Here is an 8823-nt window from a genome sequence, read left to right as displayed (position 1 = left end):
AGAATCAGACCGTGTTAAAGCAAGAGATAAATACAAGCAACATATTTCCAGTCTGTGGGGATTTGGAACCACAGAGAGATCAGTCTAAGCGTTTTTTTCGAATGAAGCATAAAATTAGAAAAGTGTTGTGCGTTTAGAAACTAACTCCAATGTGTAAACAGTTGTCTCTCTTTTTTACTTTTCCTCTGAATTTACTTAATTTTTCATAAAAGTACTTCTTATTTCGCTAATAGGAGTTATCTGATTTGATGCCTGTGGTGCATTTCATGTATAGAATTTACAATGAGATCTTTTCACTAATAATCTTGCATTAAATTTTGACTTAAAGTGAAAGACATTCAACTTCAACTGTGAATTTTCAGTGTATAGTCCCTGAACATTTTAAGAGCCTTTACGAGGACGCAGCCAATTATGCCAAAAAAGATTCTGAAGAATGTTTCAAAGTCACTGTAGTATTCTTTGTTAATAATACTACTTGAAAGTATGGAGCAGTACAAGTTCCTGCATGTGGATTCTTGTATTCAGGAAAAATATTTAAAACCCTTCTGGGAGTTTGATTCAGTATTTCAAAATATTCTTCGCTTTCTCTTGCATATCAAAGCTTAAACCCACATGTTGAGATACTGGAGCTGAGAAAATGTGCAGGTCATCATGCAGAACCTGAGCAGAGAGTTTTCAATATTCTGGAAAGTGATCATGAGCCAAAGATTTCTTGGCAAAATTATACTACACACTTCCTCACAAGAGAATCTTTGTGACCGCTTAACACTTAATCACTAATAACATGAGGTAAAGAAGTTTAATACAAGAGATACTAAAACCAAAATATTTACAGTCCCCACTGAAACTATTGGAACTGCAAGGTCAATTCAACTTTTTTGCTGTAGACTGAAGACATTTGGTTTTGAGATCAAAAGTTGAATATGAGAAGAGAATTTAGAATTTCAGCCTTAGTTTCCTGATGTGTAGTGTATGTAGTATGTATGTAGCATTAAACACCGTAGAACATGGCACATTTGGTATCAGATCACCCAATTTGGAGGCGAGCAAAATATTGGAACGTGATTGAGTGGTGTTTGTTTAAACAATAAATAGCTCTGAACATCTACTCTTGGTTTTTGTCCTTCAGCTTCACCTGTGAAGACTGCATTTGTTGTTAAAAAGGATAAGAAACATGAAGAACAGAGAGCTGCCTATGGGGGGGGGATTGCAAGCCATTTGAGGGAAAAGAGGGAAAATCAATCGGAAGCATTGCATAAGCATTAGGCATAGCCAGTACAGCAATTTGGAATGTCTTGAAAAAGAAGGAAACCACTGGTGTGCTGAGTAACAGACATTGAATGTGTCAGCCAAGTAAAGACAGCAGCGGCTGATGACAAATATCGTGAGAGCTGTGAAGATAAAAACACAAACAACAGTCAGTGACTTAAGCAACCTCCACAGGGCAGGGGTGAAGGTATCGCAATCAGCCATTAGAAGAAGACTTCAAGAGCAGAAATATAGAGACCATACCACAAGATGCAAACCACTCATCAGCAGTAAGAATGTGAAAGAATTCTTACTGTGGAGAAAAATGATCTGCTCATGATACAAAACATACTAGCTCATCTGTGAAACATGGTGGCGGTAGTGGCATGTCTTGGGCTTGCATGGCTGCTTCTGGAAAAGGTGCACTAATCTTTATTGATGATGTAACTCATGATGGTAGAAGCAGAATGAATTCAGGATTTTACAGGAATAATTTGTCTGCCAGTTTACAGAGAAATGGCGGGGGGGGGAGTGGAAGTTTTTAGACTGGCTAGGCCAGGCCTTAACCCAATTGAGCTGCATTTCACCTCCTGAAGAGGAGACTGAAGGGAGAAACCCCCCTTCCCCGAAACAAACAACAACTGAAAGAGGCCGTGGTAAAAGCCTGGAAAAGCATCACATGAGTGTCAGGCTAAAAGACGTTATTGCAAGCAAGGGATATGCAGCCAAATATTAAATGTTATTTACTTTAATTTACTTCTGGACTTATCTGTTCCTATACTTCTGCTCACCTAAAAATTGGGTGGTCTGATATAAAAAGGTTTTATGTTAAACACATCTAGATGTAAATACCAGGAAATAAAAGCTGAAATTCTTAACTTGTCTCATATCCATCTTCTGATCTCAAACCCAAATGTCTTTGGGGTATAGCGCAAACAAATGAATTGGCCTTGCCATTTCAATAGTTTGGGAGGGGACTGTAATTACAGAGCATATGATGTCAACACAGCTATTCGGATGACATTCCCCGGTTAGCTGATTTAAGATTTTAAAATGAAGCTGTATATTATATATTTGTTAATATTGATCATACAGTTATGATGCTAGAACCATGTGCTAGCTTATATAATTCTGTGCACATTGTTTGTCACACTACTTGATTGAGTAGACATGTGGTAGCAATTATCAGTTTGCAGATGCTCCTTCTTTACCCACAGAGCCAGTGTGTCTATCTTCTCAAATTCTACTGAATTATTCCTCACATCCTCTGGAACTTCCTATAGAGCATGCATACTGTATTTGCTGTCCTAAAAAAAACTATTCAAAAAGTGAAAGAACTTCTTTAATTAATCTGCTTGACCCAAAAACGGTCTCTGATTTTCGGATAGCTGTGTAGCTTTTACACAGGCTCTACCTGCTGATCCCACCAGAGCAGCTGCCACCTTGATGAATGTTTAATCAGTGGTTCAGGGATCTAAGATTGATGCATTCAAAAGCAATGACTTGAAAACCAGAGAATCTTTTGTGGGTCTCGCTGGATTTCTGATCATTGACCTGTACAGCTGGGCTTTAAGACTGCATATTCCATTTGGCTTGAAAGTTGACTGCTAAGTCATGACTGTAAGGTGAAGGTTACGCTTGTTTCCTGAATTGGGGAAAAAATAGCAGTGGGGTGTGACAGAAAAATGATGAATTTTTAGTGGTTGTGTAGTTTGGACTTTCTCAGGCCTACTATTATTAAGTCAGGAGACTGTGGAACACACATGGCATGCCTAAAAAAATATGAAATGTTTTGAAATCAGAAACTTAATTTGATGAAGGTTTTTCCTTATTGAAGAACGTAAACATTTTTAGGATGAAAGTAGTAGCTAGGGTAAGTGAAACAAGCATTCATGCTGCACTGCATTAGTGTTTAATGCAGTGTATACTGCTTGTATAAACATTAATCACATTTTCCTTCCTTTATAAAAGCAGCATGCTGCTATTACAGGTTTGTTGACCTTTTAATCTGAAGTTCTTGATGCTTTGTAGGTTGAAATGATTGTATAATAGCAAATTAAAGCCATAATAGAGAGCACCTTTCTAGGTTTTGTTACAGTACCCTCATCCTGACTCTTGGGTGCTGCTTATATAACACCTCTTTGTTTTGTTAGGACCCTTTGCTTGTGCTGTAATGGATAAAAATATTGCATCGTAAATGGCAATTTACATGTTCACTTCTCTTGGTAACCAAAAGAAGTGTGATGTGTAGCTGAAACAAGTTTCACTGACAGGGAGAGAGAGATCTGGAGGGATGGGAAGAAATTTATAAGAATTTCCATGGAAGAAATTGGTGAATCATTTTGAGAAGGAACACCACACCGCCTCCTTGCTGTTTCTCAGATTGATAGGGGATCATGCAGAGGCACATAAGAACTCAAGGGGACTTTCCCTGAGCAGCTCGGAGGAATTCATGTTTAGCAGAGCCTGATGAAACGGTATTGTGCAACAACACAAAATGACATAACAGTATTTCTTGTACAGTAGATTTAAGAAGGGTTTTATAGCATCTCAGCCAGTTTCCTGCGTTCCATGTCGTGATGAATGGCAACACTTATGTTCACTTGATATAGCAGCATGCTGTTGGACAGTTCTGTGGATGAACTCCTGTGTCTGTTGATTTCATTAATAGTGACTATTGGAGGCTACCATGGAATATCTGATTATGGAACAGAGTAAAGTTTGTAACTAAGGAGGATTTAAATGTATACAGATACAGAGTATTACACCCTGGATGGGAAGTTCATCGCAGGGCTCCAGACATGCACACGTTTGCACGATTGCAATATTCTGGAAAATGGTTGTGAGCCAAATATTTCTTGGCAAAAGTGCACTACACACTTCCTCAAATCTGGGATCTTTGTGACCGCTTAACACATAATCACTGACTACTTTGGTTTTAGTATCTTCTGTAATTAACTACTTCGTGTTATTAATTACAGAGCATATACTGTAAGTACAACTATGCAAATGACATTCCCCTGTTCACGGAGTTACGATTAAAATGGAGTTTGTTTATTTCTACAAACAATCATACAGTAATAGGAATTTATTCTTGTACAACCGATAAATTAATACTAATCATAGCTATGCACTGTCTTCTAGGCTTATATAAAATCTGTGCACATTATGTCTCACGTTCTTTACCCACAGAGCCAGTGTCTCAATTAATCACATCCTCTGGAACATATCCTCCTCTTCAGACTGGAAGTAAATTAACCATGCATATTTGCCGTCCTGGACTAAGCTATTCAACTTCAATTAATCTGCTTGAATATATTCTGCTGATTACTGGATAGTTTTTATACAAGCACTACCTTCTGATCCCAACGGAGCAGCTAGCTACCTTGACAGATATTCTGGTCAGTTTTAGTGAATTTGGGGCCTATCCCAGGAACACTGGGCATGAGGTGGGAAAACATCCTGGATGTTATGCCAGTCCATAACAGGGCACCATAATGCAAGCATTCACGCTCGGCTGCAATTTATCTTGGCCAATCCCCCTACAGGCATGTTTTTGGGAAGTGGGAAGAATCTGGAGAACCTGCAGGCAACCCATGTGGACACAGGGAGAAAATGCACAGAAACTCTGTACAGACACAGAGCTCAAACCAGGGACCCTAGAGCTGCTTACTTTGTTTGATTGTTTACTCACTTACTTGCCTATCTACCCTCATTGCTTGTGCTGCCAGCTTTATTCGACTCTTTTTACAAGACTTACAGATAATTGAACCAGATTCATTGTAGTAGTTCTGGCCTGGCTACTAGCTAAGTTTTTCAGTTTATTTAACCGGTTTTAATGTTTATTGGTGGATTTTGTCGTCAGTGACAGATGTCAAAGACAATGAGCCTAGCAATACAGTTTTACCATGAAGAGTGTAAAAAATAAATAAAAGTGCACCATGAAAGCAGTCATATAGAAACTGAAAGACAGGAGGGTAAATGTTTCATCAGCCTAGATAGAGGCATTCAAACTCAACTGACTTCAACAGGGCAATCAATTCATATTTGCTGCACAATTTAACCCTGTTTTTAATATATCTGTAAGGTAGAATAGGCAAGCATTATTTTCCTTAAGTGAACATATACCTTAAAAAAAAAAAAAAAAAAGGATTCATTCAAGTAAAACTTTCTTCTAACAGGGATGTATCCTTTTCTACATCCCAGTTGTTCTGCTTAATATTTTTTCAAAGTTATGCATTTACTGTAGGTTCATCACATACTTTGTAGCTTATTTTTATAATGCCTTTGTTATTTTGTTCTTACTATTGTGAATAAATCCAAAGCTGTTGGCTATGGAGCAGTCATTCAAGAATTTTTACGGAAGCCAATCTGCAGATATTGGACCTCTGTTAACAATGAACACATCCCTTGGGACTGGCTTTCTACCCAAAGCTTTGCTAAAACATTGGTTAAGAAGGCTAACCTTGATGCATGTGATTGCTCAGATTTCAAACCTTCCCTTTATCTCTGAGATATTAGTATAGGTAATTCTGTCATTGCTGAAATGGCACTGGGAGGAATAGTAGTAATATTACTTATTACTAGCTTCCAACCAGAGTTGTCTTTTTTGCTTTTGAGACGATATATCAGAATATTCCTCTAGATAGACTGGAAACATTGTTGGGATTAAGGGAACAGCTCTTTCCTGGCACAGATCTAATCTGACTGACATCAGTTTATAAATTTTGATGGTGGCACTCTGCACATAAAAAAGTAAGGTCTGGTGTTCTTCAAGGCTCTGTTCCAGGGCCACTCCTTTTTTTTTTTTTTTTTTTTTTTTTTTTTTTTCCTTTATACATGTTGGCACTGGGTACAATTATAAAAGTAAACTCTGTATTAGCTTACACTGGTATGCTGTATGTACACATCTGTATGCATCAGCCAAACCAGATGATGGCCACCATCTTAAAGCTACATGCACAGGATTTTTTTTAAGGAAAAAAAAAAAACGGGTTATTGGGTGAGGGGGAAAATAAATGTTATATCTTGCTTCCTGAAGATCCCTGATCAGGGTATTTCTGGAACATCTGGGCACAAACACAAGTCTCACCTTTAAAAAACAAAACAACAACAACAAAAAAAAAACAGCTAGAGAGCTGGAACCAGTATTTCACCCTTTTAATGCGACCGCATTTACTAGACTCCGTTGTTCCAAAAGATTTCCACTACACAACTGGCATCTGCCTTCGCCTTTTGTCAAGGAAACTCAGACTTTATGTTGGACCTTTCAAAAGCCAAAAATACATCAATAAACTGGTGTATTACACAGCTTCCTCCTCAGTTCAAGACATCATCCTCATCCCATTTCTTCTTGAGCCTGTCATGGATCAGTCACTGGTAGCATACACACTCCACCTCCCCGGATTACTGCCACCCATGTCTTATTGTATCAGCTCCTCCAATATTAAGTTTTATTAAAGCTTCTGCAGTGGACAGGAAAGCTGGTGGAGGAGCAGCTTTTAAAATACCTTTGACTATAGATATTCTGCCAGCTTTGACAGACAGAACTTCTTTTTCAGAACTTTCACAGTGCTGTGAAAAAGTTTTTATTTTTTCTGTTTTTGTGCATCTCGTACTAAATAGTTTTAGATCTTAAAACGAAATACAACATAAAACAGGCAAACTGAGTGTAAACAATAGTTGTTGTTTTTTTTTTATTGGAGCAAAAAACGTTATCCAACACCAATCACCAATTTGAAAAACTAATTACCCCCTCAAACTATAATCTGGTTGTGCCACCTTTAGCAGCAATACCTTCAACCAAACATTTTCGATAACAGGAGATCAGTCTTTCGTTAACTTCTATGACTAGGACGTACTCCTACACTTTGGATCATTGTCTTCCTGCTTAATCCAGTTGTGCTTGAATTTCAACTTTTGGACTGCAGACCAGATATTCTCCTTCAGGATTTTTGGGTAGAGAGCAGAATTCATGTTTCCCTCAATTATTGCAAGTTGCCCAGGCCTTGAAGCAGCAAAGCATCCCCACACCATCACACTTCCACCACCATGCTTGACCACAGATATGATGTTCTTTTTGAGGAATGTTTGCGACTCCAGTCTTCCAAACAGTTCCACTTTCAACTCATCAAGCCACAGAACATTCTGCCAAAATGTTTGACGATCATCAAGGTGTGTTTTGTCAACTTCAGAAAAGCCTTAATGATGTGTTTAGCAGTGGTTTTCACCTCACCACTCTTCCATGGATGCCATTTTTGCCCAGTGTCTTTCTGATAGTGGAATCATGAACACTGACCTTTATTGATGCAAGAGAGGCCTGTAGTTCCTTTGATGTTGTCCTTGGCTCTTTTTTGACTTCCTGGATGAGCAGTTCCTCTTGGAGGAATTTTGGAAGGTTGGTCACTTCTGGGAAGGCTCATTACTGTGTTTTTTTTTCATTTGGAGATGATTGCTCTCACTGTGGTTCTTGGGCGCCCCAGAGCCTTTGAAATAGTTTTGTAACCCTTCCCAGGCTAATGTATTTCCATCACCTTCTTCTTCATTGTTTCTGGAATTTCTTTCAATTTTGGCATAGTGTGTTACTGGGTAAGACCTTTTAACCAACTTCATGCTGCTGACAAAGTTCTATTTAAGCATTGATATGATTGAACAGGGTTTGCAGTATTCAGGCCTGGTTGCGTCTAGTCCAGCTGAACCCCATTATGAATGCAGTTTCACAAATTTGGGGAATTAGTAACTATGGGGGCAAATACATTTTCACACAGGCCCAGGTGGTATTTGATAACATTTGTGTTTCAATAAATAACATTATCATTTAAAAACTGTATTTTGTGTTTACTCGGGTTGCCTTTATTTGATATTAGATTTTAATTTCTGAAGCAATTTAGTATGAGATTTACACAGAAACAGAAGAAATCAGGAAAATACATATTCACAGCACTGTGGGTTTTTTTTTTCTTGAGACTGACCATCGGTCAGCTATGACATTACAAAAATAAATTTGAGTTCTACTGTGTTTTTCTGCTTGCAGCTTTAAAAAAAAAATGTTTTCAATTACCCAGCATTAAAAATGCAAATAGTGATCGGCTCACTCCTATTAGACAGCTTACTTACAGTTAAGTGCTAAAATGCTACTTCACATTTCCCTTTCCTTGGCATCATGACTGAGAATGCTGTTTACAGTCAACCCCCCACCTTCTTAAACTGCCTACTTTAACAAGTTTTAGGCTGCTCTTATAATTTTGATAAAAATACATTTATTGGAATGATGTTCACCATGTTGGTACAATATTTGTACTATTGAATACAAAAGTGTTGTTAAGGGTGACTTTGCAGACATTAGACCAACAGAGTATAATACAACGTCCCTCAAGGCTTAATATTTTGCAGCTCATTTATTCATCCTACAGTATCTCACAAAAGTGTGTACACCCCTCACAGTTTTTATAAATATTTGATTATATCTTTTCATGTGACAACACTGAAGAAATGACACTTTGCTACAATGTAAAGTAGTGAGTGTACAGCTTGTGTAACAGTGTAAATTTGCTGTCCCCTCAAAATAACTCAACA

The sequence above is a fragment of the Ictalurus furcatus genome, chromosome 3 (assembly GCF_023375685.1).
Source record: "Ictalurus furcatus strain D&B chromosome 3, Billie_1.0, whole genome shotgun sequence".
In the NCBI taxonomy this organism is placed as follows: domain Eukaryota; kingdom Metazoa; phylum Chordata; class Actinopteri; order Siluriformes; family Ictaluridae; genus Ictalurus; species Ictalurus furcatus.
This window is presented reverse-complemented; position numbering follows the sequence as displayed.